Here is a 13,696-nt window from a genome sequence, read left to right as displayed (position 1 = left end):
GTCACCTGGATACTGGGTTTTTTATACCCAGTGGCTAACACCATATTAGCTTCATCTCTGCCTTACTGTTCTTCTAATAAAATCATGCACTGTTACTGTGACTATCCAGCTGTCCTTTCCCTCGCTTGTGCTGAAGTTACAAGTCAAGCAGATGGAGCATTTGGGTTAGCTATTGTGGGCAACTATGTGCCCTTGATTTATGTAACATGGACCTATGTCAAAATTATGCTTTCTGTTCTAAGGCTAAACACCAGAGAAAGCCGAACGAAAGCCATTTCGATGTGCTCTTCACATGTGGCTCTGGTGGTGATGTACTATGTGTTTGGCTCCATTGTATATGCAGAGTTGAAGATGGAAGGCTTCTCGTATGAAAGACGCATTTTGGTTGGGAGCTTATCTTTTCTTGTAATTCCAGTGGTGAACCCCTTGATTTATAGTTTAAGAAATGAAAAGATAAAAGAAGCAGCTAAAAAATATTTAAAACTTTATGCCATTTGCTCAAAAGAATAGTGTAATACCATACTGTTTAATGTGCACAGCATCTTCTTCAAGGAATGGATACTCTAGGATATGGACATAAAAAAATGACTTCATACTGTTCAACCTTACATGCCTTGGTCTTACTAAATATTAGAAGTCCACATAAACGTCTACAAATTTGTTTTGTTTAATGTTCATTTTAATTATTGTCTTTTATAAAGTGAAAACAAGGAGGATTTTTTTTACATTGCTCATACCAATATATTTGTTGCAATCCTGCTGCTATACTTTCTGTTTTTAACAAATGGTTAAATTTAATCTAATTTTTTCTTTAATTCTTAAGAATGTATTTAGTGTGTATTTATCTTTTTGGGGATTGAGTCCCAAATGAAGGGGTACTACCAAGAACAAGGAGGGAGGAAGTAAAGGAGGCACTGAAAAGAATGAAAACTGGACCAGTTGAAATACCAGCAGAAATCTGTAAGAGTTTAGGAGAAGAGGGAGTAGATGTTGTGGGATCTAATGCAGAAGATCTATTACGTTGAGAGAATATAACTGGGGACTGGAGGGAAAATGTAATTATACACATTTATAAGGATAAGGGTGAGATTACGGATTGTGGAAACTATAGAGGGATAAAGCTGATGCCACATACAATGAAAATTTGGGAAAGGGTCATAGAGAGAAGGCTTGGGAAAGAGATCACCATAGGGGAGGAGCAGTTTGTATTTATGCCAGAGAGAGGAACAACTAACATTGAAAAGCATCAAGAAAAAGGGAAAGGTTTGTGTATGGTGTTTATTGATTTGTTGAAAGCATATGATAAAATGACACATCAAGAAGTCTTGGAGGTGCATTAGAGAGAAAGGAGGACCAGAAAAGTATGTGAGGATTGTCTAGGATATCTATGAAGGAGTCAGGACTCAGGTTAAAATCAGTGTTGGGGTAACAGACAATATCCCAGTAAGATTAGGTCTGCACCAGGAATCTTCTTTAAGTCCTTACCTCTTTGGTCTAGTTATGAATGTGTTGAGTCGTGGCATAAAAGTCCAATCTCCCTAATGCAGGCTTTTTGCTGATGACACTGTGTTGTGAGGCACCAGAAAAGAGGAAGTGGAGAGGCAGTTCAAAAAATGGAGAAGGGCTTTAGAAGATAGAGAATTGACGATAACTAGGAACAAGACAGAGAACAAGACAATATATGAGGTTTAATGATGGTCAGGATTCAGAAGTTAGCCCGCAGAAAGAGTTATTGAAAAGAGTGGATGGAAAACTAGGTGTAGACATAACTCACAGAGTGAAGAGTTGATGGAACAATTGAAAGAAGCTATCAGGAATATTGTGTGATGGAAGAATTAAGGAGAAGGTTAAAGGTAAAGATTTTAAGATACTTGTAAGACCAACAATGTTGTATGGTGCTCAGACATGGGCAGTAAAGAGAGCTCAAAAGAGGAAGTTGGACGTGGCAGAACTGAGAGAGTTGAGATGGATGTGTGGAGTTACAAAAGAGGACAGAATAAAAAATGGAACAATCAGTGGGAGAGAAATCTAAGACAGGACATGAAAGCATGATATGTGATGAGGAGAGGCAATGAATATGTGGGCAAAAGAGTGATGAGAATGGAAGTACAGGGGAAGAGAAGGTGAAGGATGCCAAAGTGGAGGATGAATAAAGTAAAAGAAGCTCTCAAGGAAAAGGGTTTGACTGGGAAGGAGATTCAGGACCAAGCTGTATAGAGAAGGTTGATCAAGCACATTGACCTCACATTGAAGAGGAAAAAGAAGAAGAAGAAGAATTGTATTACTTCATCTACTTAATCATCATCAGGAGTCAAGATGCTTTGCTGTTATGTTGTGGAGGTGTCTGATGATGACTCCCTGGTATTTGTAGGAACCTATCTATGTTGACCTGAGTTTGTTTAGGTATTGACTCCTGTTGTATTTATGGAACTGGAGGGTGGCTCTGAGGCTAGGGATATGCACTTGCAATCGGAAGGTTGCTGGTTCAAATCCCATAAATGCCAAAAGGGACTCTTCAGCAAGGCCCTTAACCTGCAATTGCTGAGAGCTTTGAGTAGTGAGAAAAGCACTATATAAATGCAAAGAATTTTTTTTTTTAGCCAAACTTATCAGCTTGTCACAGAGCTGCAGCTGCAATTTTGTAGATTAACTTGACTTTTAATTTATCCCATAATACCCAGACATTCAAATGGACTACAAAACAAACAAGCAGAAGAATGGATTCAAAGTTGTATTTACTTATAACATTAAACAGATTTTAAATTTCACTGCACCAAGAGCAAAACCAAAGACAGATGGTCATCACAAAAATCCTTTTCAACCTGAATAGATAGCAGCCCCTCTCACTAGAAGTCTGGACACCTAATGTGCTTAGGTATCAGGTGGCTCTGTCAAAATCTTGGTGACTTGTCTAATGTCCAACATGATGTCTAGATGAACATGATGGATGAGGAGGTTGATTCTCCAAGATGCTGGTGGATACTATATTTATGATAGTCTTGTGCTTCCTTGTGGAGCAAACAGGGGGATCAGAGATGTCCTCTCCACCAAAATGAACACTGAAATCATCCTCTGCAACTAAAATTCCCCCTTTCCCTCACCAGAATGCATCCTGAGCAATGGGTGCTATAGGAGCTATGGGTGTCTGTCACTATGAAGTCGAACAGATAAAAATGAAAAACAAAGTATGGATTTGCTTTTGTAGATTACTGCTCGTATATTACAGTAGCATTTCTTGTAAAAAATATAAAAGGAGGTTTTAATTAAGGCATTGTAAATAACACAGATATGATAGCAGTGAGACACAGCCATTCATTTGTAGTTAATGCCTATTGGGGGTCTTTATTACAAACCCTGACACACCTACTGTTCCTACATGTTGTTTGGGCAACAGAAAACCTCTTCCAAAATAACATAAATGGACAGGAAATAATAAGGGGATATTCTCCCCAAACATTGACAGTCCTAATGGACTTTGTGTCTCTCTAACTTTCTCCTCCATGCTGCTCTACCCCCAAAGAAACTGTTATTACTTCACTGGCTTCTACCTATGCCTTCTGTTTGACAGCATCTGCCCACCTTCCTCTGTCTTCCTGGAAGTTGAAAGAATAATGCCAGCCTACACTGTCTATTATCCCTCTGTGATTCCAGCCTCACCTCTATGAAATCCACTAGATGTAACTTTCAGTTCCTCATTCTTGAGGCAAAACATAATCTTGTTCGTGGCCAAGGAAGTGGGTCCATCACAAATGACCCTTGGGTAAGCATCTCTTTAGCTGAATCAGTTGACTCAGGTTCCTCACCCTGGTAAGGAGCTAAGTGGTCCTGAAAGAGAAAGGGTGAGACAGCTGCAAACAGAACACAACTTCCACAACTCCCTCCAAATTTTCACAAGGGTCCATTGATGGAGTGTCTATTTGTGCTTGACCTGCTTCAGACTTCTTCTGTAGCTCTTTTGCATAGTGAGGGCCACTGTATGCCCAGGGAAAATTCTGTTGGGAGCAAACTATAGCTCAAGTCTAAATCCTTTTGTTCAAGAGCTCTGTCTTTTTCAGGAATAGGCAATAAAATTGCTCTGCTGTTGCTTAACTATTTGGTCAGATGGAATCCCCATCTAAAGCATAGAGCTTGGAAATCTTTTGCCAGTCTTATTGCTTGTTCTTCTGTTGCCACTGACTTTAAGCAGTCATCTATGTAGAAATCTCTCATATTGCAGCATATCTCTTATATTGCAGCACATCCACAAAAAATCTGGCATTGTGGGCGCAACTGCAAACTTGCACACTAATTCTAGAAATATTTGATACCTCAAAAAATCTCAACAATCAGAAAATCATTTCAAAGTGCACAACATGCAGACGACATAATGCAAAAGCAGGTGAGCAAAAACGGCAGATTTGCCAGAAGGTCGACTGTTACCTGACCAACCACCTTTTTCCATTGTTGGAGCTGATTATTTTGGACACTTTCAGATTAAAATAGGATGAAGTCTAATCAAGAGGTAAGGAATGATTTTCACTTGTCTAACAATTAAGAGCTGTACACATTGAGATTGCACACAGCTTGGACAATAACTTTGTATCAATGCCGTATGTCGATTCATTGGCAGAAGAGGACAAGTTAAAATCTTGCGCTCAGATAATGGAAGAAGGTTTATTGGATCAGAAAGACAGTTATGTGAAGAAGTAAAAAAAAAACTTGACCAATAAAAAATAAGCAATGCCATGCTGAAGAAAGAAATCAAATGGTTTGTTAATCTAACATCATCTTCTCATCAAGTTGGTGTATGGAAAAGGCAAATCAGAAGCATGCAGAAGATTCTAAACTCAATACTCAATCAACAACAGACCCTTCAAAAAGACATCAAATAACCCAAACCATTTGGAAGCTCTGACACCCAATCACATACCGTTACTGAAAACATAGCCCAACATGCCTCCTCTTTTTTAAAACTGACTGATATACTCAGAGACACTGGAAGCAAGTTCAATATATGGCTGATATATGGTCTTTAGAGTCCTGGTGCTTCCCATTTTCCTATATGGTTGTGAGACATGGATGCTGTCCAGTGACAGGACTGGACTGGACTCCTTCGGTACTTTGTCTCTTCGGAGAATACTTGGGCACCGCTGGTTTGACTTTGTATTGAACGAGTGGTTGCTCACGGAGTCCTGAATGAGGCACATTACCTGCAGTGTGAGGGAATGTCAGTTATGGCACTACGGGCATATGATGCAATTCCCCAAGGAAGATCCGGCTCACAGGATCCTCATTGTTGTGGACTTGAGTGGCTGGACCAGGTCAAGAGGACACCCACGTAACACTTGGCTGTGGCAGACAGATGGTAAATTCCGGGGGATGGGACTGGACTGCGTGTCTGCCTGGGGGATTGCCAACCAGGATCCTGAGCTGTTTTGTCATGTGGTGGGTGCAGCAACACACTGTACCATGTGAATGCTCCCCAATCTGACCTGACATTGTTTTAATAGTAGATGATGCTGCACTCCGTAACTCTTGGGTAATGGGTCAAATAATCAAGACAATGCCATATGCCAAAGGCGCAGTCAGAAGAGTTTATGTGCAGACCAAAACCAGCACACTAGACAGTGCCCGTGAATAAGCTATGCCTGCTTTGAGAAACAGCTAATAATTGAAATAAGAAATTCTTAAATGTTTGCAGTTATATTGCTAATTATTTGAAAACAATATTTAGAGTATAAGAATAGCTTGTGGCTCTTTTTGAAGTGAAATATAGTAATTGTCTATACAATTAGGGGCTGGAGATGTAAGAGCCAATCTTAGAAAGTTAATGCTAATGTTAAATTCACGTCTACTTTCAATAGAATACCAGTTTCTCATAGTTACTTAGAATATGGTATAGTCTTTTACCCCCTGTAAGTTACAATGAAATAGAACTTTCTTTACTATATACTGTAAAACTGAGTGTTAATTAAGCCAGTTAGTAAATAATCTCACTGCTAGCATGGACCTTTAGATACGTTTGCAAATAGGATATAGTATAGGATAGGATAGCACTTAACGTTTTGATATGAACATTTGAAACTATGACAGCTGACTAAACTTAGAGAAATATGAAACAAAATAAGCCTTAAAACTTTCTTTAAAAAATAACTTTTCTTTTCGTGGTAATATTATTTTTGACTCTATTTGTGTGAACTGTTTTACTTTAAATTTTACTAAAACTTTTAAAACAAGATACTTGGTTTGTGAAATTATTTCAACGCACATCTCACTTTTGCCTGAACTTTACCTGAAATATGAAACTGTCCACTTCAGTGCACCACTGTTCACCCAGCGCACGTTCTGTTGGGAACAAACTACTGAAACTTCATCTACTGAACTTAACAGCCTCTTAATCCTCTTCTACTTCTACTTCTTCTTCTTTCAGCTGCTCCCATTAGGGCTTTTCACAGCAGATCATCTTTTTCCATATCATCTTCTCCTCTGCATCGTGTTCTGTTACACCCACCATGAAGACTGTCCTCTCTAACCACATCTATAAACCTTCTTTTAGGCCTTCCTCTTTTCCTCATCCTTGGCAGCTCTATTCTTAGCATCCTTTTCCCAATATATCCTGCATCTCTCCTCTGCGCTTGTCCAAACCAACAAAATCTTGCCTCTCTGACTTAGTCTCTAAACTATCCAACATCTGACTCTCTAATGTACTCATTTCTAATCCTACCCATCCTTGTCACACCCATTGCAAATCTTAACATCTTTAACACTAGAATTACCAAAGCCTACAAAAAAACTCGTAAATCTGGCCCAACCTTAAATCCCTTCGCACTTCTCAGTCAGCGTCTTTTGTCTTGTAAATGTGCCGATCAAGACAAGCAGCAAGCAGCCTACTAAGCAGCAGCCACAAAGTTCTCCCAGTTCCAGCCTTCATTATCTGGGAGTGAAGCGTTGAGTTTTAGAATGGAAATAATAGATTGTTATTTGGAACACAGGGATCTGACACTGTTACTTTTTATGTGAAACTGGGAATAACTGTAGATGTGAGTGGTGTTTTAAGACAATGGAACTGGAAAATCTCTGATCTGGATGGATAACAGCTGACACACAAATGCTGGCGAATGTGCCTTATTCATATCTCATTGTCACTTGATTTTTTTTATTCAATTTTATTGAGTGGTCCTGCTTACACTGAATTAGTATCAGCATGTTCCTCTGCAAGGTGAGCCATGAACGCTCTTATTTTCTCAGTGGTCCCCGTACATGCCTTGCACAGTACATGTGCGTTGATTGCCGGCAGGTAAAGCTTGTTATAGCACAAGCAACTGGTCACCCGCTTGCTCCTGCTCACACTGAATAAGCTCACACCTTTTTGTGCATGCTGTCAGTGCAGCACCGGAGAAAAAAAAATAAAGATACAAATATATGTGACATTTTGAAGAAATCATTTTATGACTTGAATAGTACCAATCAGAAATCATCATCGCACTAATGCAATATTATCTGAAAATAAACAGCGTCAGATCGGGTGTAAATTTATGCTGGCGCTGTTAGTTAGGGTCAGATGAGGAGGGGAGGGACAGCGTGAACATGACTGAGAGAATAAAAGTGAAAAAAGGTAACTGTTACAAGTAACATAAATTTACACCTGATCTGCCACCTCTAGCTCTGTCTCCTGTTTTTCGGTCAGTGCCACTGTCTCCATCTCATATAATATAGCTGGTTTCACTATCATCCGGTGAAGCCTCTTTACTCTTTTCCTTTCACTGTTGCTGATACCAGTCTGTCACAAATCACTCCTGACACTCTTCTCCATTCCCTCCACCCTACCTGACAACTCTTCTTCTCTTCTCTTCCACACTCCCTGTTATTCTGCACTGTTGATTCCAAGTATTTAAACTCATCCACCTTCTCCAACTCTACTCCCTGCATCCTCACCATTCCTCTGACCTTCCTCTCATTCACAGACATGCATTTTGTTTTGTTCCTATTGACCTTCACCCTCTAGAGCATATCTCCACCTCTCCAGGGTCTCCTCAACCTACTCCCTACTCTTGTTACAGATCACAATGTCATCTGCAAAAATCATTGATAATGAGGATTCCTGTCTAATCTCGTTTGTCAACCTGTTCATCACCACAGCAAATAACAATAATAAGAGCTCAGAGCAGATCCCTGATGTAATCCCACCTCTACTTTGAATGCATTCATCAGTCATACTGCAGACCTCACCACTGCCACACTTCCCTTCATACATATTTCTTACATACATTTCGTACATTCTCTTACATACTTCTATGCCACTCCTGACTTCCTCATACAATACCACGACTCCTCTCTAAGCACGCGGTGATATGCTTTCTCCAGTTCCACAAAGATGCAATGAAGCTACTTCTTGCCTTCTCTATACTTCTCCATCAACATCCTCAGAGTAAACATTGCATCTGTTTTGCTCTATCCTAGCATGAAACCATACTGCTGCTCACTAATCATCACCTCTTCTTAAGCTAATTTCCACTACTCATTCCCATAACTTCATGCTGTGGCTCATCAATTTTATCTGTCTGTAGTTACTACAGCTCTGCACATCCCCCTTATTCTTAATAGCCTCTTAATCCAAAGAGACGAATTCTTAATCCATTGTACCAGGACATGCTATTCCATCTCAGGAGCCCATCTCAAATGTTCCTCCATACATTACAAAATCTGGCTTGATTTCAAATTATCCCCCAATAATAAATGAGAAATTCTTAGATTACTACTCTAAGCTATTTTCTGACAACTCCAATACTACTCCCTCCAATATAAAATCATTCCTTTACACCCTTCCATTCCCCTGTCTCACTAAGGAAGAGACATCTCTTTTAGATGTTCCCATCTGAACTTAGAGGGGTGCTAGACTCACTGAGCAGGGTAAAGGCTCCAGATACAAAACTACTAGCTAAAATTCTGGCCCACCGCTTACAGAAAGTCATTACCAAATTAATTCATCCTGATCAGTCTGGCTTCATACAGTCACGGCTAGCCTCTGATAACATAAGACATCTGCATATCATTGATTCAGCTCCCTCCCTCTCTGGTCCTGCTGTGCTTCTCTCCCTTGATGCCAAGAAGGCCTTTGAACACATGAATGGGCAATTCCTATGGCCAGTCATGAACAGAATGGGCTTCAGTCCAAGTTTTGTAAATCGGGTGAAGCCTCTTTACTCTTTCCCCTCTGCAGTTGTCCTGTTTAATTCAAATATCTCACGTCCCATCTTCATTAATAGGGGAGCTATTCAAGGCTGTGCTTTGTCACTCTTACTCTTCAACTTATCTCTCAAACCACTCGCAATTGCCATCTGTAATTCTCAACTTCTAACCCACATTACAGTTGCAAACTCTAGTCATATAATATCCTTAGATGGTGATGATATCCTTCTGTACCTAGGTAATGCACCATCTGATATCCCTTGCATGCTAGAACGGTTCAGGCCTTTCAAAGACCTATAAGGTTACAAAATTAATTGGTACAAATCTTCTCTCCTGCCCCTACCATCTGTCATCCCTGTATCTAATAGTATCAGTGGGGGCTGGGTGGTCATTTGGCCTTGGAACCCCTGCAGATTTTTTTTTTTTTTTCTCCAGCCTAACTGAAGATGTTTTGGTTGTTTTCTCTATCCTCCTGGCCACGTGACCTTACCTTTTTCTTTGTTACATACTGTATAATATTATTACCTATTCATGTTTGTTTCAGCACACCCAATTCAGAATTATTTGCAGATTTTATCCTACTTCCAGTAAGCAGCATCTAATGGGCCTCACTGCTGATCCTCTCTGTCATTTATGTTCCCTTGATTTACTTGGCATTTTTCTCCACATGTTCTGTAAGGACACCAATGAGTGTATTAGTTAGGTTGGGGCCTTTTCCATCATGACTTGTAATGTACCACACCCTGCCTTCATTACTATTCAGGCTTTCTTTAGGTACCTTGACAGCATAGCACTTCTCTACAATGTCTCTCATGAAAGCTTTATAGTCTTCATTGAAATTTTTGTTTACTTTTCTTTTCAGTCCAATAGCGCACTGTTCTGCAAAACGGTGATTGTTGTTTCATCTTTTAAAGACAGATTTAAACAATAGAAGCCACCTACCAGTCTTACAGACTCTAAAAACTATGTGAATAAACTTGATGTCCTCCTGTGACATTTCTTCTCTTCACAGTTGCACATTGGAAAGTCTGTATTATACTGTTGGTGCTGACAGATAGCCCAGAGGCAACACAGACACCATTGCCTCACACCTTTGTAGCCTCCCTAGAGTTATGTTTACCTTCCCAAAAATGAGCCAAAAATGTAGTTTTCTCAATAAGAAAAACGTTATTATGTGTAACAGAAACATGTAAATACCAAAATATCAACATAAATACAGTGGGAAAGGCAATTCTAGTGTCCATTGTTGTACCGATGGAGATGGAGTTCTTCATGTGATATGTTTTGAAACAGTCACCTACGCACAGCCCAACACTGCAGAAAGATGACCCAAAGAGATTTTATCAGTATTTTAATAGTAAAAGAACGGTCAAGAAAGAAATTAAGTGTATCAGGAATAGTAAGGGGGAATTAAACCTTGAACAACAGGGAAAACTAACACTGCAATAGTTCACGCTATAGTGCTAGGAACCGCTCGCTAAAAACATATTTTTTTTTAATGAGTGTTAAGCACAGGGGAAAAACTGAACATTTGAAAAATCTGTAATTTAATAAACCACCATGAAAAGTAACATTGCAACAATGCAGGTTACGAACCGATCACTGTAAACAACTGAAAACAACAACAAGCCTTCTCTACCTTATGCGTCCCTCCCTCTCTCGCTCGCTCTCTCTCTCTCTCTTGCGAGCCTGGAGTGCCTGTGTGTGTCTCTCTCTCTCGCGCTCCTGTGTGCGCGTCTGTCACTCTCTCTCTCTGCCTGTGTGTGTGCGCAGCTCTCTCTCTCTCTGCCTGTGTGTGTGCGCGGCTCTCTCTCGCGTGCTGCCTGTGTGTGTGTCTTGCGCTCTCGCTGTCTCTCTTGCTCGCTGCACCGGAAATGCACAGGGAGAGACTGAACACGTACAAACTGAAAGGGAACCTGGCTTGTTCGTATACCGAGTGTGTGGTCGTGAACCGAGGCAAAAGTTTGGCGAACTTTTCGTTCTTAAACTGATTTGTACGTGTACCGAGACGTTCGTGAACCGAGGTTCCACGGTACATATATAAATCCTTGTCACACATTTTTAGAACGTCACTGCACACTGAGGAAAATCCTAAGGACTGGAAACTATTGTAGCTCATGCATACACAAGTAACTATATGCCAGTAAGCTTAATGTGCATCACTGGTAAATTAAGGAATTATTAAGGAAAAGACTGAGCAGTCATTTGAACGTTTCCTTTTTTAATCATTTCTTTCTTACATATGCTAGGGCCTCTTTTTAAGCCTGGCCCCACAGTGTGCACCCATGTCACCATGATGGCAGATCCGGCCATGGTTATGTGGGTTAAGAAAAATGGATGGATAACGTATATATTTATAAACACACAAGATAGGGTTACTAATGGGTAAACATAAGATTTTAAAAAGGAGAACACATGTATGCCTGCTGCCCTTCTGGCTCTTATTAAAAAGTGCAAGTTCCTAACTGTTTATTTGGACGTCTTAGTTCCTAACACACTGTCAGGTTTTTTATCCACTTGATGGTATTTTTCCACCCTTGGGTGCATTTTTATGTAATTTCTTCTTCTTCTTTCGGCTGCTCATGTTTACATATTTATTTATTTATTGTTTCCTGGTGATCTTTCATTGCTTCTGAGGAATCAAGATGGCTGTCATGTTGTAATACCACATGGCTGGGTCACATTATATGGTGGACTAAACATGTTTTGTCCATGTTACTAGGACTGATATTTTCTGGGACATCAAGGACTTTGTTAAATGTTGTGACTCAAACCACCTACACCTGAACACCAGCAAAACCAAGGAGCTGGTGGTGGATTTTAGGAGACCCAGGCCCTTCCTGGACCCTGTGATCATCAGAGGTGACTGTGTGCAGAGGGTGCAGACCTATAAATACCTGGGAGTGCAGCTGGATGATAAACAGGACTGGACTGCCAATACTGATGCTCTGTGCAAGAGAGGACAGAGCCGACTATACTTCCTTAGAAGGCTGGCGTCCTTCAACATCTGCAATAAAATGTTGCAGATGTTCTATCAGACGGTTGTGGCGAGAGCCATCTTCTACACAGTGGTGTGCTGGGGAGGCAGCATAAAGAAGAAGGACACCTCACGCCTGGACAAACTGGTGAGGAAGGCAGGCTCTATTGTAGGCAAGGAGCTGGACAGTTTGACATCTGTGGCAGAGCAACGGGCGCTCAGCAGGCTCCTGTCAATCATGGAGAATCCACTGCATCCACTAAACAGTATCATCTCCAGACAGAGAAGCAGCTTCAGCGACAGACTGCTGTCACTGTCCTGCTCCACTGACTGACTGAGGAGATCGTTCTTCCCCCACACTATGCGACTCTTCAATTCCACCCGGGGGGGTAAACGTTAACATTATACAAAGTTATTGTCTGTTATATCTATCTATCTATGCGGTTGTGTGCTGGGGAGGCAGCATAAAGAAGAGGGACGCCTCACGCCTGGACAAACTGGTGAGGAAGGCAGGCTCTATTTTAGGCATGGAACTGGACAGTTTGACATCTGTGGCAGAGCAATGGGCGCTGAGCAGGCTCCTGTCAATCATGGAGAATCCACTGCATCCACTGAACAGTATCATCTCCAGACAGAGGACCAGCTTCAGCAACATCGTTCCTCCCACACACTATGCGACTCTTCAATTCCACCCGGCGGGGGGGTGGGGGATGGGGGTGTCGGGTAAACGTTAACATTATAGAAAGTTACTGTCTGTCTGTATACCTGCATTGTTATCACTCTTTAATTTAATGTTGCTTTTATCAGTATGCTGCTGCTGGAGTATGTGAATTTCCCCTTGGGATTAATAAAGTATCTATCTATCTATCTATCTATCTATCTATCTATCTATCTATCTATCTATCTATCTATCTATCTATCTATCTATCTATCTATCTATCTATCTATCACAGTAAAACAATACTTGGGGGTATGGGCAGATCATTAATATGATTTACCTTAAGCACAAAAGTTCTAAATAGCAAAGAAGAAATAAAAATAGAACCAGGAGATAGACAATAATCAAATGGTATAAATGGGACATAGCCAAGGCCAGGTAAATGTAGTGTAAATACTAGAAGACAAGAAAAAAAAAGAAAATCTAAAAGCAAGAGTCAAAAGTGTAAACTGTAAACTGTATATACACACAGTACTGGTGCTTTAGCATTTATATTCATTTATAAAATGAGACCAAGAAGTTCTCTTCATGTAGTTATATCAGATTCTCACATCAAGTTTTGCCTCTACACCATATCTGGAAACATCATTTAAAAATGTTTTGCTGAGCAACTTTTTTTGCTGTGATAATGCGAAAACATTCAAAAGCCAAAGGTACAATTACAGTACTAGAGCAAGACAGGAACAATGATATTTTCAATTTTGGCAAAATCTGGTCCCATTTAAAAGACAAAAAAGGAATGATGATTTCCTTAAGTTTTCCAAAAATGCGGTTGCTCAGATTGACTTACAAACACACCAATTATATGCTAAATAATGATTCAGTATATTGCA

The sequence above is a fragment of the Erpetoichthys calabaricus genome, chromosome 4 (genome assembly GCF_900747795.2).
Source record: "Erpetoichthys calabaricus chromosome 4, fErpCal1.3, whole genome shotgun sequence".
Taxonomy (NCBI): Eukaryota; Metazoa; Chordata; class Cladistia; order Polypteriformes; family Polypteridae; genus Erpetoichthys; species Erpetoichthys calabaricus.
The sequence above is the reverse complement of the archived record's forward strand: the minus strand, read 5'-3'. Positions refer to the sequence as shown.